Here is a 16,798-nt window from a genome sequence, read left to right on the forward strand (position 1 = left end):
TTGAAGGAGCATTCTACACAGTACAGTATATACAGTGTCAGTGAAAAGCTCAGATGAGACGGTAGTATTCATAAATGATAAGAGGTTGTACTGGAGTCATCTTTCGATAAGCAAGCACAAAAGTTGGTAAAATTGCTAATTGCTAATTGCTAATTGTTGTTTAATTATTATAACACCTGGTTAGGTGATTTCTAGATTCTTTTTTACTCTCCACATTATATACATTGACAATCTTAGCGAGTTTGCTTGAGCTACAGCTGTATTTTTGTTAACCAATTAATTGTGCTTTGTAGAGTCATATTTGTATATATAATACATGTGTGTATATAATACATGTGTGTATATAATACATGTGTGTATATAATACATGTGTGTATATAATACATGTGTGTATATAATACATGTGTGTATATAATACATGTGCGTATATAATACATGTGCGTATATAATACATGTGTGTATATAATACATGTGTGTATATAATACATGTGTGTATATAATACATGTGTGTATATAATACATGTGTGTATATAATACATGTGCGTATATAATACATGTGTGTATATAATACATGTGTGTATATAATACATGTGTGTATATAATACATGTGTGTATATAATACATGTGTGTATATATTACATGTGTGTATATAATACATGTGTGTATATAATACATGTGTGTATATAATACATGTGTGTATATAATACATGTGTGTATATAATACATGTGTGTATATAATACATGTGCGTATATAATACATGTGTGTATATAATACATGTGTGTATATAATACATGTGTGTATATAATACATGTGTGTATATAATACATGTGCGTATATAATACATGTGTGTATATAATACATGTGTGTATATAATACATGTGTGTATATAATACATGTGTGTATATAATACATGTGTGTATATAATACATGTGCGTATATAATACATGTGTGTATATAATACATGTGTGTATATAATACATGTGCGTATATAATACATGTGTGTATATAATACATGTGTGTATATAATACATGTGTGTATATAATACATGTGTATATATAATACATGTGTGTATATAATACATGTGTGTATATAATACATGTGTGTATATAATACATGTGTGTATATAATACATGTGCGTATATAATACATGTGTGTATATAATACATGTGTGTATATAATACATGTGTGTATATAATACATGTGTGTATATAATACATGTGTGTATATAATACATGTGTGTATATAATACATGTGCGTATATAATACATGTGTGTATATAATACATGTGTGTATATAATACATGTGTGTATATAATACATGTGTGTATATAATACATGTGTGTATATATTACATGTGTGTATATAATACATGTGTGTATATAATACATGTGTGTATATAATACATGTGTGTATATAATACATGTGTGTATATAATACATGTGCGTATATAATACATGTGCGTATATAATACATGTGCGTATATAATACATGTGTGTATATAATACATGTGTGTATATAATACATGTGTGTATATAATACATGTGTGTATATAATACATGTGCGTATATAATACATGTGCGTATATAATACATGTGTGTATATAATACATGTGTGTATATAATACATGTGTGTATATAATACATGTGTGTATATATTACATGTGTGTATATAATACATGTGTGTATATAATACATGTGTGTATATAATACATGTGTGTATATATAATGCAAAAAGGAAATTGTAAATTATTTCAGACTATGGTCTGAAATCTGAATGTATTTCAGAATGAAAGTCTGTTGTCAAAATCCTTTCCAAGTATGTAGTGTACTGTAAAAGTACTGTGGCTCATAGCTAAGCAAACGCTGACACAAACACTGAATATTGATGTTAAATGAGTAATAAAGTCTAAGCTCCCGTATCGGGAGATGAGTAATAAAGTCTAAGCTCTCATATCTAGAGATGAGTAATAAAGTCTAAGCTCTCATATCTAGAGATGAGTAATAAAGTCTAAGCTCCCATATCTAGAGATGAGTAATAAAGTCTAAGCTCTCATATCTAGAGATGAGTAATAAAGTCTAAGCTCTCATATCTAGAGATGAGTAATAAAGTCTAAGCTCCCGTATCTAGAGATGAGTAATTAGATTAGCCAAGGCCTTCAAAACATTTAAAAATATTTTACCTGCGATGGATGATATCAGCTAAAAAATACAAACTAAATCTCAGACGTGTTGTATGTTCTAATCAATCTTAGAATAAGATACTAAAGGCGAGTTTGAATTATTAGTACAGAAAAGCAATTCATACTCTGCTTGAAATGCTAATATTAAACAGAGTAACTATGTGTATTATAGTACAGTAAACACTTTATATTTAATATTAGCATGATGATCCGTAGTCTAGTCAATCAATTGTCTGAGCTATATTTTTTTTATCCCAAAAGCTGTTCCAAATTTTTTTATCTTGTTCCTTTTTTATATTCATCTCAAACTAATTCAAGTCGTGCTAAATTATTTCTACAAGCCCAAATATGTTGTTGGAGATAGACATGATCACTTTTAATCGTAGCACAAGTTTTGCCAAGCAATTTAAACTTCAACTGCTGGTTTTACAAGACTGTAAATGTACTTTTAGACTTACTCCTAAAACTAAAGTAGTTATTACTTCCCAGCACTCGCACCCTGATTGGTCTGGTGACAGAGCACAAACTAGTTTGACACTATTCACATCTTTAAGCGATTTTTTAGGCTCATCTTTGGTAGATTGTAGACATAATAGTTACCCTGATCACATGTTCTATGTAGCGTGTGTTATTGGCATTATCAAGTTAGCTTATTATGATTAGGTGATATTGGAATACCTGTAAACGCGTTGTGTACACGAGACACAGACACTAATCATAGATGACCAGGTAATGGCTATATTACTGCATCATATGTTTTTATTCTTAAATATTCCTCTAAAAGAACAATATGAGCAATAGGCCTATGCACCACCTAAGCACACATGCATCTCATGTACCATCACAGCATACATGCATCTCATGTACCATCACAGCATACATGCATCTCATGTACCTTCAAAGCATACAAGTACTACCTGGGTCATCACAGCCTGCATGTACACACCCCTTATACTCCCACAATGTTGCATGCACGCTATATACACTCACAATATAGCATGCATGCACACCATATACTCCCACAATGTTGCATGCACGCTATATACACCCTAAATATAGCATGCATGCACACCATATACACCCTCAATGTAGCATGCACGCTATATACACCCTAAATATAGCATGCATGCACACCATATACTCCCACAATGTTGCATGCACGCTATATACACCCTAAATATAACATGCATGCACACCATATACACTCACAATATAGCATGCATGCACACCATATACACCCACAATATAGCATGCATGCACACCATATACACCCACGATATAGCATGCATGCACACCATATACACCCACGATATAGCATGCATGCACACCATATACACCCACGATATAGCATGCATGCACGCTATATACGCTCACAATATAGCATGCATGCACACCATATACACCCACAATATAGCATGCATGCACACCATATACACCCACAATATAGCATGCATGCACACCATATACACCCATAACATACAAATATGCCCTGAACCACCACTACACTCAAGCTACTATCGATAGAACTAGCTGTGGACAGAATCAGTTACCCGGTAGAAGTCGTTGGATACCTCCTATAATCGTTATTTAAATAAAACTGACAAGCCAATAGGATGGTGTTTTACAGCTGCATAAGCCATTGGCCTCGAGTTTTACAGATGCATAAGCCAATGGGCTGGTGTTTCCAAGATGAGTAAGCCTGGTATTTCACAGGTACCTGCTTGCTAAAGAATATAACTCTACTTTTGCTATCTATTTGGCTCTACCTATCCGTTCTGGGTAGCAAAGCAAGCATCACACAAGCAAGCAGAGCACATTTACATAATTAGACCACTCGAAGATACCATACTTCCTCGAACAAGATGTAACAAAGACATCTCATCTCATCCTTTCTCTTTGTGTAATCTTTACACCCTTTGTGTAATTTTTTCCCTAGAAGCGAGAAATATTTCTTACTTTCCGTTATGTACTAACAGGATGCATGCTTCCATAGGATGGGTTTTTAGTCCGACTCAGTTTTGGCCACCTCCAGCTTTGTGTAGACCATACATAGTATTACATGCCTTATTGAAATGCCTTGGCTCTTGTCAAAGACCGTGACTCTTTTTGGCGTAGGAGGGGATTAAGAAAGGTCCTTTCAGACTGAGTTTCATATTTTCTGACACGTAAAGCTTTTACCGCCGCTCTGTGTATTGAACTGGTCTCTAACGAATTTATGGAGAGCTGTTTTAGTTTCTTGTAATAGGATGCAATTTTTAGTGTGCAATACAAACTAAGAAAAAAGTAATAACATTGAATATGATTATCTCTTAAGCTCGATTGTACAATAGCAATAAGTATAGAGCAAAAGTTCACAATCAATATAGAAACAATTCAACAAATATAAAACAGAAAAAAAATGATGAGAGTCAATAAATATATGTAAATCAACAACTTTCACTAATTATTAAAACAACAGAATGTCAATACTAATTGATTTAAGGTGTTTCGGGTTATCATATATGAGTGCCCTCCAAATGTAACAAATGTCTCTTCACTATCATAGATGCGTATCTCAACTCTACTAAATAGTGGGTAACCTGTTTTAGCGATAATTGCCGAGACTGTATAAAAAGAGGGAGAACTCATCTTGCCGGTGTTTAACCTCTTTATATATTTATTAAAATAATAATCCAGCCATAACTGAAACTGTCTAATCAGTTTGGTTGCCTAACCATATGACCCTCTACTTTTCCACACAGTCCGAGAAATGGAGCCATTGGTTGACCATTGGGCTTCCAATCTTTAACGCAAACGCATTCCCGTACATGATATATGGTCCCTAGATACGTGTGACACTTCCTTAATACACTATGCTGCATCTGCAGTGCAACAGTTTAAAACTTATGAACATTCTGGTGGTTATACTACCTTGATAGGCATTTGAGGGTATTATAAGCGTTATATAAGGTAGTAGTGTCCCTTAATATTCTTAGACTACAACACCGGATTACCTCTTGTGTTCAGGAAGTATCCCAGCCTATCACACATGACGAGTGACCTATGTTCTCAATATGACTGTTACTTGAGTGTAGTTGTAAGCATCTTGGTTATTTCATAACTTTGCACAGTCTCTGCTGAGTGTGATCAAATAGTTTGACCCATCCAAGCCTTCCAAATATGAACTATTCTTCCTTCAAATAAACAGCTTTTCACTGTATCTACAGTTACGCTTCAGACTGTTCTTGTAGAGTTTCTCCTCAAAAACGCTCCAGTTTTTAGAATTTAGATAGTCATTTACATTTGTGAATACTTGTGCACAGAGCTATTACATGCGCGCAGAGCTATTACATGTGCGCAGAGCTATTACATGCGCGCAGAGCTATGACATGTGCGCAGAGCTATTACTTGTGTGCAGAGCTATGACATGTGCGCAGAGCTATGACATGTGTGCAGAGCTATTACATGCGCGCAGAGCTATGACATGTGCGCAGAGCTATTACTTGTGCGCAGAGCTATTACATATTACAGATGTAGAAAGGTCATCGAGTAAACTTGGAAGAACACTGTCATACTAATGTGACTTTACATTGTAGCACAAGTCTGTAGGGCGACGGCAGCCAGTGTGGTTGCTAAGAGGGAAAATAAGAGTCCATTCTCACACAAGCAAAGCAAGGATTTTCCTTCTGAACATGGGCTTGGTTTAGTCATTTATATTCGCTATAAGGATGAAGGATTTAAAATGGCAGCAAAAGAGTAATTTCAAAAAGTAGTTAAATAGTCTCACATCTTGAAGCTTTTAATATATAAAATATATGTATATATGTATATAAAATATATGTATATATGTATATAAAATATATGTATATGTATATAAAATATATGTATATATGTATACAAAATATATGTATATAAAATATATGTATATAAAATATATGTATATAAAATATATGTATATTTGTATACAAAAATACGTATATATGTATATAAAATATACATGTATTTGTATATAAAATATACGTATGCGCTTTTGTATAGAAGTCATTTGAAAAGTTAACAAGCTAGATTTGAACTTAGATAGTTATTTATTATGGCACTACTTTGTAATAACCAGAATATGTTAAGTAACTAGAACCAGGATAACCTCATTTGTACCAGTTCAGGTCAAGTTTTATACAGATATACAGACCAAAAGAAACCAACTAGCAGATATACAGACCAATCAAGAAACACATAAGTAATACAGAGGGTTTTAGTTTAAAATAGAGTAGAATATAGTAGTCTATAGACACGACATGAGAATATATTACATAGTCTATAGACACGACATGAGAATATATTACATAGTTTATAGACGAGAGATTAAAATATAGTAGTATATAGATGAGACATTAAGATGTACTTGTATATAGATGAGATATCAGAATATACAGTAAACCCTTGCCATACGATTTAAATTCATTCCAGGGTTGGCATCGTACGGCAAAGATGTTGTATTAAGGGGTATAGAAACCCGTAGTAACAGTATTTTAAAATCTTTGTTATTTTGACCTTCTCAGCACACTGGCTGCCAAATTTTAATTTCGAGAAAATTTTTTGTTGAAATTGTATGGCGAAAAAATCGTTGTATGGAAGGACGAAAAACATTGTGTCCTACATCGTAAGGTGAAAAAATCACATAAAAGGGACATCGTAACCCGGAGCGCATTGTAATAGTCTATATATAAACGGGACATCGTAACCCGGAGCCCATTGTAATAGTCAATATATAAAAGGGACATCGTAACCCGGAGCGCATTGTAATAGTCTATATATAAATCACATAACAGGGACATCGTAACCCAGGGGCATTGTGATAGTCTATATATAAAAGTCCCATAAAAGGGACATCGTAACCCAGGGGGCATTGTAATAGTCTATATATAAAAGCTAAACAATGCTTATCTAATAGACTAAGATCTCTACACTACATTTATTACACAAAACACTATTCTACATGCAGACTGTGCAAGGATGCTACAGAGACCATCCAACACTTCTGTGGATGCAAGCAGCTAGACGGAAAGGCATACACTGAGCAGCATGATCATGTAGCGGGTGTAGAGAAGTCTATTTTTTCATAGCAGTAGACTTTTCAACCCTAGAGCAAAATGAGATGAGTATGGCGCCGATAAAACACAACACTGGTGGGACACTGGTGGGACACTGGTGGGACACTGGTGGGACACTGGTGGGACACTGGTGGGACACTGGTGGGACACTGGTGGGACACTGGTGGGACACTGGTGGGACACTGGTGGGACACTGGTGGGACACTGGTGGGACACTGGTGGGACACTGGTGGGACACTGGTGGGACACTGGTGGGACACTGGTGGGACACTGGTGGGACACTGGTGGGACACTGGTGGGACACTGGTGGGACACTGGTGGGACACTGGTGGGACACTGGTGGGACACTGGTGGGACACTGGTGGGACACTGGTGGGACACTGGTGGGACACTGGTGGGACACTGGTGGGACACTGGTGGGACACTGGTGGGACACTGGTGGGACACTGGTGGGACACTGGTGGGACACTGGTGGGACACTGGTGGGACACTGGTGGGACACTGGTGGGACACTGGTGGGACACTGGTGGGACACTGGTGGGACACTGGTGGGACACTGGTGGGACACTGGTGGGACACTGGTGGGACACTGGTGGGACACTGGTGGGACACTGGTGGGACACTGGTGGGACACTGGTGGGACACTGGTGGGACACTGGTGGGACACTGGTGGGACACTGGTGGGACACTGGTGGGACACTGGTGGGACACTGGTGGGACACTGGTGGGACACTGGTGGGACACTGGTGGGACACTGGTGGGACACTGGTGGGACACTGGTGGGACACTGGTGGGACACTGGTGGGACACTGGTGGGACACTGGTGGGACACTGGTGGGACACTGGTGGGACACTGGTGGGACACTGGTGGGACACTGGTGGGACACTGGTGGGACACTGGTGGGACACTGGTGGGACACTGGTGGGACACTGGTGGGACACTGGTGGGACACTGGTGGGACACTGGTGGGACACTGGTGGGACACTGGTGGGACACTGGTGGGACACTGGTGGGACACTGGTGGGACACTGGTGGGACACTGGTGGGACACTGGTGGGACACTGGTGGGACACTGGTGGGACACTGGTGGGACACTGGTGGGACACTGGTGGGACACTGGTGGGACACTGGTGGGACACTGGTGGGACACTGGTGGGACACTGGTGGGACACTGGTGGGACACTGGTGGGACACTGGTGGGACACTGGTGGGACACTGGTGGGACACTGGTGGGACACTGGTGGGACACTGGTGGGACACTGGTGGGACACTGGTGGGACACTGGTGGGACACTGGTGGGACACTGGTGGGACACTGGTGGGACACTGGTGGGACACTGGTGGGACACTGGTGGGACACTGGTGGGACACTGGTGGGACACTGGTGGGACACTGGTGGGACACTGGTGGGACACTGGTGGGACACTGGTGGGACACTGGTGGGACACTGGTGGGACACTGGTGGGACACTGGTGGGACACTGGTGGGACACTGGTGGGACACTGGTGGGACACTGGTGGGACACTGGTGGGACACTGGTGGGACACTGGTGGGACACTGGTGGGACACTGGTGGGACACTGGTGGGACACTGGTGGGACACTGGTGGGACACTGGTGGGACACTGGTGGGACACTGGTGGGACACTGGTGGGACACTGGTGGGACACTGGTGGGACACTGGTGGGACACTGGTGGGACACTGGTGGGACACTGGTGGGACACTGGTGGGACACTGGTGGGACACTGGTGGGACACTGGTGGGACACTGGTGGGACACTGGTGGGACACTGGTGGGACACTGGTGGGACACTGGTGGGACACTGGTGGGACACTGGTGGGACACTGGTGGGACACTGGTGGGACACTGGTGGGACACTGGTGGGACACTGGTGGGACACTGGTGGGACACTGGTGGGACACTGGTGGGACACTGGTGGGACACTGGTGGGACACTGGTGGGACACTGGTGGGACACTGGTGGGACACTGGTGGGACACTGGTGGGACACTGGTGGGACACTGGTGGGACACTGGTGGGACACTGGTGGGACACTGGTGGGACACTGGTGGGACACTGGTGGGACACTGGTGGGACACTGGTGGGACACTGGTGGGACACTGGTGGGACACTGGTGGGACACTGGTGGGACACTGGTGGGACACTGGTGGGACACTGGTGGGACACTGGTGGGACACTGGTGGGACACTGGTGGGACACTGGTGGGACACTGGTGGGACACTGGTGGGACACTGGTGGGACACTGGTGGGACACTGGTGGGACACTGGTGGGACACTGGTGGGACACTGGTGGGACACTGGTGGGACACTGGTGGGACACTGGTGGGACACTGGTGGGACACTGGTGGGACACTGGTGGGACACTGGTGGGACACTGGTGGGACACTGGTGGGACACTGGTGGGACACTGGTGGGACACTGGTGGGACACTGGTGGGACACTGGTGGGACACTGGTGGGACACTGGTGGGACACTGGTGGGACACTGGTGGGACACTGGTGGGACACTGGTGGGACACTGGTGGGACACTGGTGGGACACTGGTGGGACACTGGTGGGACACTGGTGGGACACTGGTGGGACACTGGTGGGACACTGGTGGGACACTGGTGGGACACTGGTGGGACACTGGTGGGACACTGGTGGGACACTGGTGGGACACTGGTGGGACACTGGTGGGACACTGGTGGGACACTGGTGGGACACTGGTGGGACACTGGTGGGACACTGGTGGGACACTGGTGGGACACTGGTGGGACACTGGTGGGACACTGGTGGGACACTGGTGGGACACTGGTGGGACACTGGTGGGACACTGGTGGGACACTGGTGGGACACTGGTGGGACACTGGTGGGACACTGGTGGGACACTGGTGGGACACTGGTGGGACACTGGTGGGACACTGGTGGGACACTGGTGGGACACTGGTGGGACACTGGTGGGACACTGGTGGGACACTGGTGGGACACTGGTGGGACACTGGTGGGACACTGGTGGGACACTGGTGGGACACTGGTGGGACACTGGTGGGACACTGGTGGGACACTGGTGGGACACTGGTGGGACACTGGTGGGACACTGGTGGGACACTGGTGGGACACTGGTGGGACACTGGTGGGACACTGGTGGGACACTGGTGGGACACTGGTGGGACACTGGTGGGACACTGGTGGGACACTGGTGGGACACTGGTGGGAGGGTCTTGATGAGGTTAAAAGAATGGTCGTGCTGTATGAGCAATCGCTCTAAGATCGAGTATGATGTCTGCTTAGCTTGAAGAGAAGCTTGACGATTGGAGACATGCCCAGACATGCCCAGTTGCGGAGAGCAATTCAAGGTTGGATGTCATTCCATTCACAACCAGTGACCTTTGAGTGACCTTTGAGGGAATTGAACCCCAACCACTAGGCCAAAGGTGCTCTTTGACCTAGTTAAGCTCCTCTGGGACTTCTACATCTAATCTGACAAGCATGCCTTGGTATACCAACCGGATATTGTAGTGGCGGACATGGAGAGAATTAGGGCTACTACAATAGATGTAGCAATACCCTATAACTGCAACATACTCAGTAGAAAAGGGAAAGTGGAGAAATATATCCCACATAAAGAGATCGAAAACGTTGGCATGTATACAGGGCTTGGCAATGGTGTTAGTAATCTTTTATTTTGTTGATAGCAAAATATCAAAAAGCTTCTATTTGCAGGCATACTATCCAATAAAATGGAAACTGTAGAAGTATCCTAAATGCAAGATAGTAGTGAACAATTCACATTTAGTTTGAGATTATTTGTGTATAAAATTAGAAGAAAATTTACATGAAAGGATGACGTTAAATAAGCTATGCAGGATAACTTATACAAAAATAAATTGATTGATACTATATACAAGTGTTCATGTCTGAAGACTAAAATCTCTATGAGTATGATTGTGGATCAATTGTTAATTAATAATTGGATGACTATAATATAGTCTGTATTGTCTGTCTGTGTGACATCGATGTTCACCTTTATGCTTTATCTGCAGTGGGTTAATTATGTTTTTAATTGAATCAGCCACTTTCATATATAAATTCAACCAGGTGTTGATAGTTGTGAGGGTTAGAGAATTTTCTTTCTTAGATTGGTGTAACTACAGCATCTGCATAGGTAATGGTCTATTGTTTCATCCTCATCCAGGCATGAGCATGTTGCTGTAAATGTTAAATTGAGTCTGTATAGGTGCTACTGTAAGGTTGTGTAGCCTGTGAAGAGCCTGTGTTAGAATTGATATTTGTCTCTTCGGTAATATGAGTGGAATATGTTTTTTCTCTAGATGTTCTGTTTTTAGGTCCTTTAATAAATTAGTGGAGCAGTGTCCTGTTATCAAGTGAGTTCTCCGTCGGTGTTGCCAATCATTATTTAGTTGTTCTCAAATAGTGGACTTTTAAAAATGAGTCGCTGACATATCTATTATAGTTGTGTTTCCACCATTTAGGCTTACAATGTGAGAATTTATCTTCTTTTGAAGTTTGATTTTTGTAGATAAGAAAGTTTTTGCAAAATATCTCTGTCCTATTGCCATTCTACAGTATGTGTATATGTCTCTGGGGCTTTGAGACTCAGCTGTAGGTATGTTTGTGATATGGTGGAGGGCTTCCGTTGAGGGATTAGTCTTTGCTTCCAGTATGTCTTTCAAACAGCTATGGAGAGAGATGTCAGCTTTTTGATTCCGTATAAAACTGTTGTAAAACACTTTGGGTATTATGGTTGATTCCAGTATTTTTTTAGAATAGTATGGCTTAAACCCTTCATTGATGAAGGAGAAAAGTAGTCTCAATTTCTTGGCTAATATCGTTTTTGCTTCTTTTCTATGTGTTGAATGTTAACTTAGAGTCTCAAATTAGACCTAAAACTTTGTTTGAATTGGTGATGTTTATGTTTTCTTTGCTGACTTGAAGAAGTTTTGGGTTGCAGTTGAACCAAATAGTATCTGTCTTGGAACAGTTTGCTTTCATGCGCCATTGTTCTAGCCAATGTGTTAGCTTCATGCAGTTACTTTCCATTGTTTTATATAATAATTCTTCATTTGGTCTTGAGCAGATAACTGAACAATTGTCTGCATATTGGAGCGCGCTTCTATTCCATGAGCTTAGCATGTCTCTTGTGTAAAACACCAAAAGTATAGAATATAAGGCGCTTAATTATGGCAGTTATAATTCACATTGTTTTGGCTGTGATAGATGGTTGTTAACTTTAATTCTGATCATTCGTCTTGTGAGAAAGTCAAATATTAATTGAAGGAAGGGTCTATTTATTCCTAATTCAGCGAGTCTGAACAACATCTCTCGGTGTCATATGCTGTCAAATGCTTTTTGCAGGCCAAAAAAGAGGCCTGCAACTTTTTATTTACATGATTGAATTTCTATCATCATTGAACATAGGTAAGTAGAGGTAGATCTATTTTTACAAAATCCATGTCGGTATTCTGGTATCCAGTCTTCTGACTCTGTTAGAATTCTAAGTCGGTGCTCAATCAATCTTTATAAAATTTTGCCACATATAAAGGTTATTGTGATTGGGTGATAGTTTTTGTGGTGGTGTAATCTTTTTTACCAGGCTTTCTCGAAACAATAACAACATTGTTGAAAACTGGCCACTTGCATGAGGTAGGGATACTGTCAAACAGGATGTTGAGTGTAATTTGAAACCAGAAACTTCCTATTTTTATCATTGAAGGGTGTACTTCGTCATAGTTGGGTTCCTTTCTTCTGATTTTAATTTGTTGTGTCGACTTGATTATTTCTTCTATTGTGACTGGTGTGGTCAAGTGTGGAAATCTAGGTTTATTTTGCAATTCTTCTGAAACTCTGTTTTTACATGCGTCTCTAACGAGTCCCTGACGACTGAGTCTGGTGTAAAGTTGATGTTGAGGTGTTTGCCTTTGAAGATGTTGTCATAGAAGAAAACTTTCTGCTTTACTTGAATCGGTGGTTAGAATCTTGCCGGTGGTTGATTTTAGCATAACTATAATTGTTATAAAAGATCTGCTTGATTTTTTTCCAAAACTCTGGGCCATTACTGCGGTTGAGGGTGTCTGCATTTGTTTCCAGAAATTTCGTCTTTACATCGTCTAGTGCTTTTCTGAATCTTTACTTTGAGAATTCAAGTGAATCACCATTCTCAACTTCTGTATTTGAATTTTGCCTTTTCTTTTTTAGTTCTTTCAAAAGGGTTGATAGTTGTTCATTTCAGTAAGGTTTGCAGTATCCTTATAGCTTAATTTCTGGAACGTTTAACTCTTTGCAACGAGTAAGATTGGTAAGAATTTTGGTCCATATATTTGTCGGGTCTGTTTCTGCTACAATCTCTGGGATTACTTCTGCTGAAAGCATCTCTCGTTGTGTAGTATACTCATAGACTTATTAACTGTATATTATACTATTACACTGTATAGTTAAAAGGTCTATGAGTATACTTAATCCACTCACAACTGTTCCAAGAGTAGGAGATTTTTGGTTCTGTTTTCATCTTTTGTGTTGTAAACAATGTCAACACCGAAATGTGGCCTCTTGTTGGTGCTCCTAAAAAAAGTTCTGTGTAGTCATCCGTGTACTGGTTGCTTATTATAGTAGCTGTATTTTGGGTTATTATTATTAGGTCTACAACACTTCTACCATTATTGCAGAGGAAAGTTAAATCTTTGTGTTTGTCTATCACTTCAAAGTTTTGGTTATTGCAGTAGTTAAAAAGTTGTCCGTCAAGTGTATCGGTTTTGCAGTCATTCCAATCTGATTACCTTGCATTGAAATCACTATGTATAGCTATTTCTGTGCTCTTGAGATTAGGCATCCCGACTCTGGCTCTACTAATTCGTTTGAAAACAGTGTCTAGTTTTGTTATATTGTCAGGTTGAATAGGCTATATGTTGATCAGAGTATGAATCGTTTATCATTTATGTTGATGTCGATGAAAAGTATATCTGAATCTTGTTGTTCTAGACTGTGTAGTCTGCCAAAGGTTATAGTGTTATGTGCCTTATGTACTAATATAACAACACCCCATTGTCTAGAGGGGCTCTTGTTGTTTGGTTTTAAGTGGACACTAGTTTTTGAAGTACTGTAATCATTTGAACTCTGCACTGTTTTACTTTCTGAAATGAATACTAGATCTGCTTTGTTTTGAGTGATGTACTTGTCTAGAGCTAATTGTGAGGGGTGGGAACAACCATTTATGTTAATCTGCATGATCTTTAGCTTGTTGTTAGACTTATTAGCTACAGTAGTTAATGGAGTCTAACATTTGTTCTCGTTTCAGCTCTTGCCGATGAAAGAACTCTCTGTATTTTGGGCAGTTCTTATCTATGGATTTGTGCTTCCTTCCACAGTTAACGAATTTCTTTTTATTTGGGCATTCATCATGTATCTCTTCATAGGGGTCAGAACAGTGACGACATCTCTTTTGGCTCATGTCGTCTGTAGCTATGAGCCAAAAGATGGCATTGACGAGACTACAGAACGGGCACAGGACATCGAATACGCTATGATATAGAAAGCTTAGGTATTCTGTCCTAAAGCAGAAAACAGTAACTTTAAACATTCTAGAGGACGAATTACATTTTTGCGTCTCGCCAAAATTTGATGATATGCGGACAAAATGGGATTACTACTGTATCGCACATGTACGTGAACGTATTGGGTTGTTGAGCTTTGTTATACTAGTCCGAGAGTTAGACTGTACGCAGCTATTAACCAAACAGCTTTCACGTAATGATACATTTTCCGCGTGCGTGCAAAGTAAACATCGCTAAACATGTGTTACGGTGGTATTCAGAGATTACGTCGACTAGTCACTATAAGTTTATGCCTGCTCCATACTTAGACTAGTATAAATTTCTCACAACTATGCCTAAAGGAATTAAAAAGAAATTGTTGTGTCAAGCACAGCGTTATTATATAAATTCGGATCCTGATCGATAAATTCAGCGTTCTATTGCAACACATCTCGCACACTTACCTGTATTAAAAAAGTAGAAAATCATGCTATATCGTGAAGGGTATTGAAATCTTTTTCGGTGTTACTAAATGGTTTTTGTGTAGAACGATACATAAAATTAATTTATTTTATTTTTTAAAACTATGATATGTAATATTATCAACTATGAATTCGGTTTGGACCATTTGTGTGCATAGGTGCATGAGGAAGTTGTCGCTTAAATCAACTTGCTATCGAGAATTTTAAAGTCAAGGAAAGTGTAACAAAGCTGTGGACAAAGCAAGTTGCGTTTTTGCATTTTAGCATATGTGTACGTTACTTATATTGTTATTGTTATTCAATTAACACTTTGATTAATACAGTTAAAACAATAATACACAATGTGCATACAATGGGTAACGTAGGCTATTTCAGCTGTCAAGTCACGACCAGTTTTTGGCATAATCCTATACTGTACACTGGTGGGTGTTTTTTTAGATGTTAGCACAATGTATGGCTTCATCATCTTTTTTACCAAGCAGGAGTCTACATTTTGTCGTGTGCTAATTATTTCATTTCACTGATATACAGATAGAAATACAACTATTGTCGGTAGACAGTATAGAGAGTTACCAAGTTTGCTGTCTGCTTCTATCCAGCTTTTTTCAACCTTCTGGCTCTTTGAATTTTTGCCTGACCTATTATAGTTGTAAATTAATATGTGGACTCGTTTATTGTTTACATCCTAAGAGCCAAAAAGGAAACTCTATTGGGTTATACATTCCTATATACCTAAGGTGCATTAATCCCTATGACACCTCGTAGCTTCTGTAAAACTCCACAACTTTTGTGGTTTCAGGATGTCAGATCTCTGTCTTTCCTTCATTAAACAACTTTTTAAATATTTTGTCTGCTAATCCATGATGCCACGTTATTACTCCAGGGTTTCATCCATTTTTATTCTCGAACTTCAGTAAATATTCCGTTTAACAATATTCTAGTAACTTTTACACTGCTATCTCAAAAGTAAGTATTAGAAAAAATTTTCTAGTAAGATTGAACTAAGCCAAACATTCAGAGAGACTGTCTTACAGTTGGTCTCTGGTACAGACAAGGACTCAATTCATAACAAACAGAAGACAACTCTGAATAATAAATATTTTTAGAAATATCATTTCTTTTTTACTGCCCAGCTCAGAGGAGACTCAAAAGCTAAGGTGATGAACTGCTCCCGTTTATTGTTTTTGCTTTAAGTAGATTACTGGGTACGTGCGCGCACACACACATCTTAACATTTATAGACTACTCAAAACTGTATCTGATAAGTAGATTTGGTTCTGCCCTTTATTCTCTAATATTCAGTGAGCTCAATTCAATATCACATGTGAAGAAAACAATGATATATTGTTGTGATGTTGTGAGTGATTTGGTGATGTTGTACTATGACATCAAGGCTCCCCTTCATTGTCTCCAAATGACCACTTTGGATACAATTGGGTTTTTCGATACAATGTTGAGTACCTCTATTGAACCTATTAAATACAATTCAATGCATTGAG

The sequence above is a fragment of the Watersipora subatra genome, chromosome 4, assembly GCF_963576615.1.
Source record: "Watersipora subatra chromosome 4, tzWatSuba1.1, whole genome shotgun sequence".
NCBI classification, from domain to species: domain Eukaryota; kingdom Metazoa; phylum Bryozoa; class Gymnolaemata; order Cheilostomatida; family Watersiporidae; genus Watersipora; species Watersipora subatra.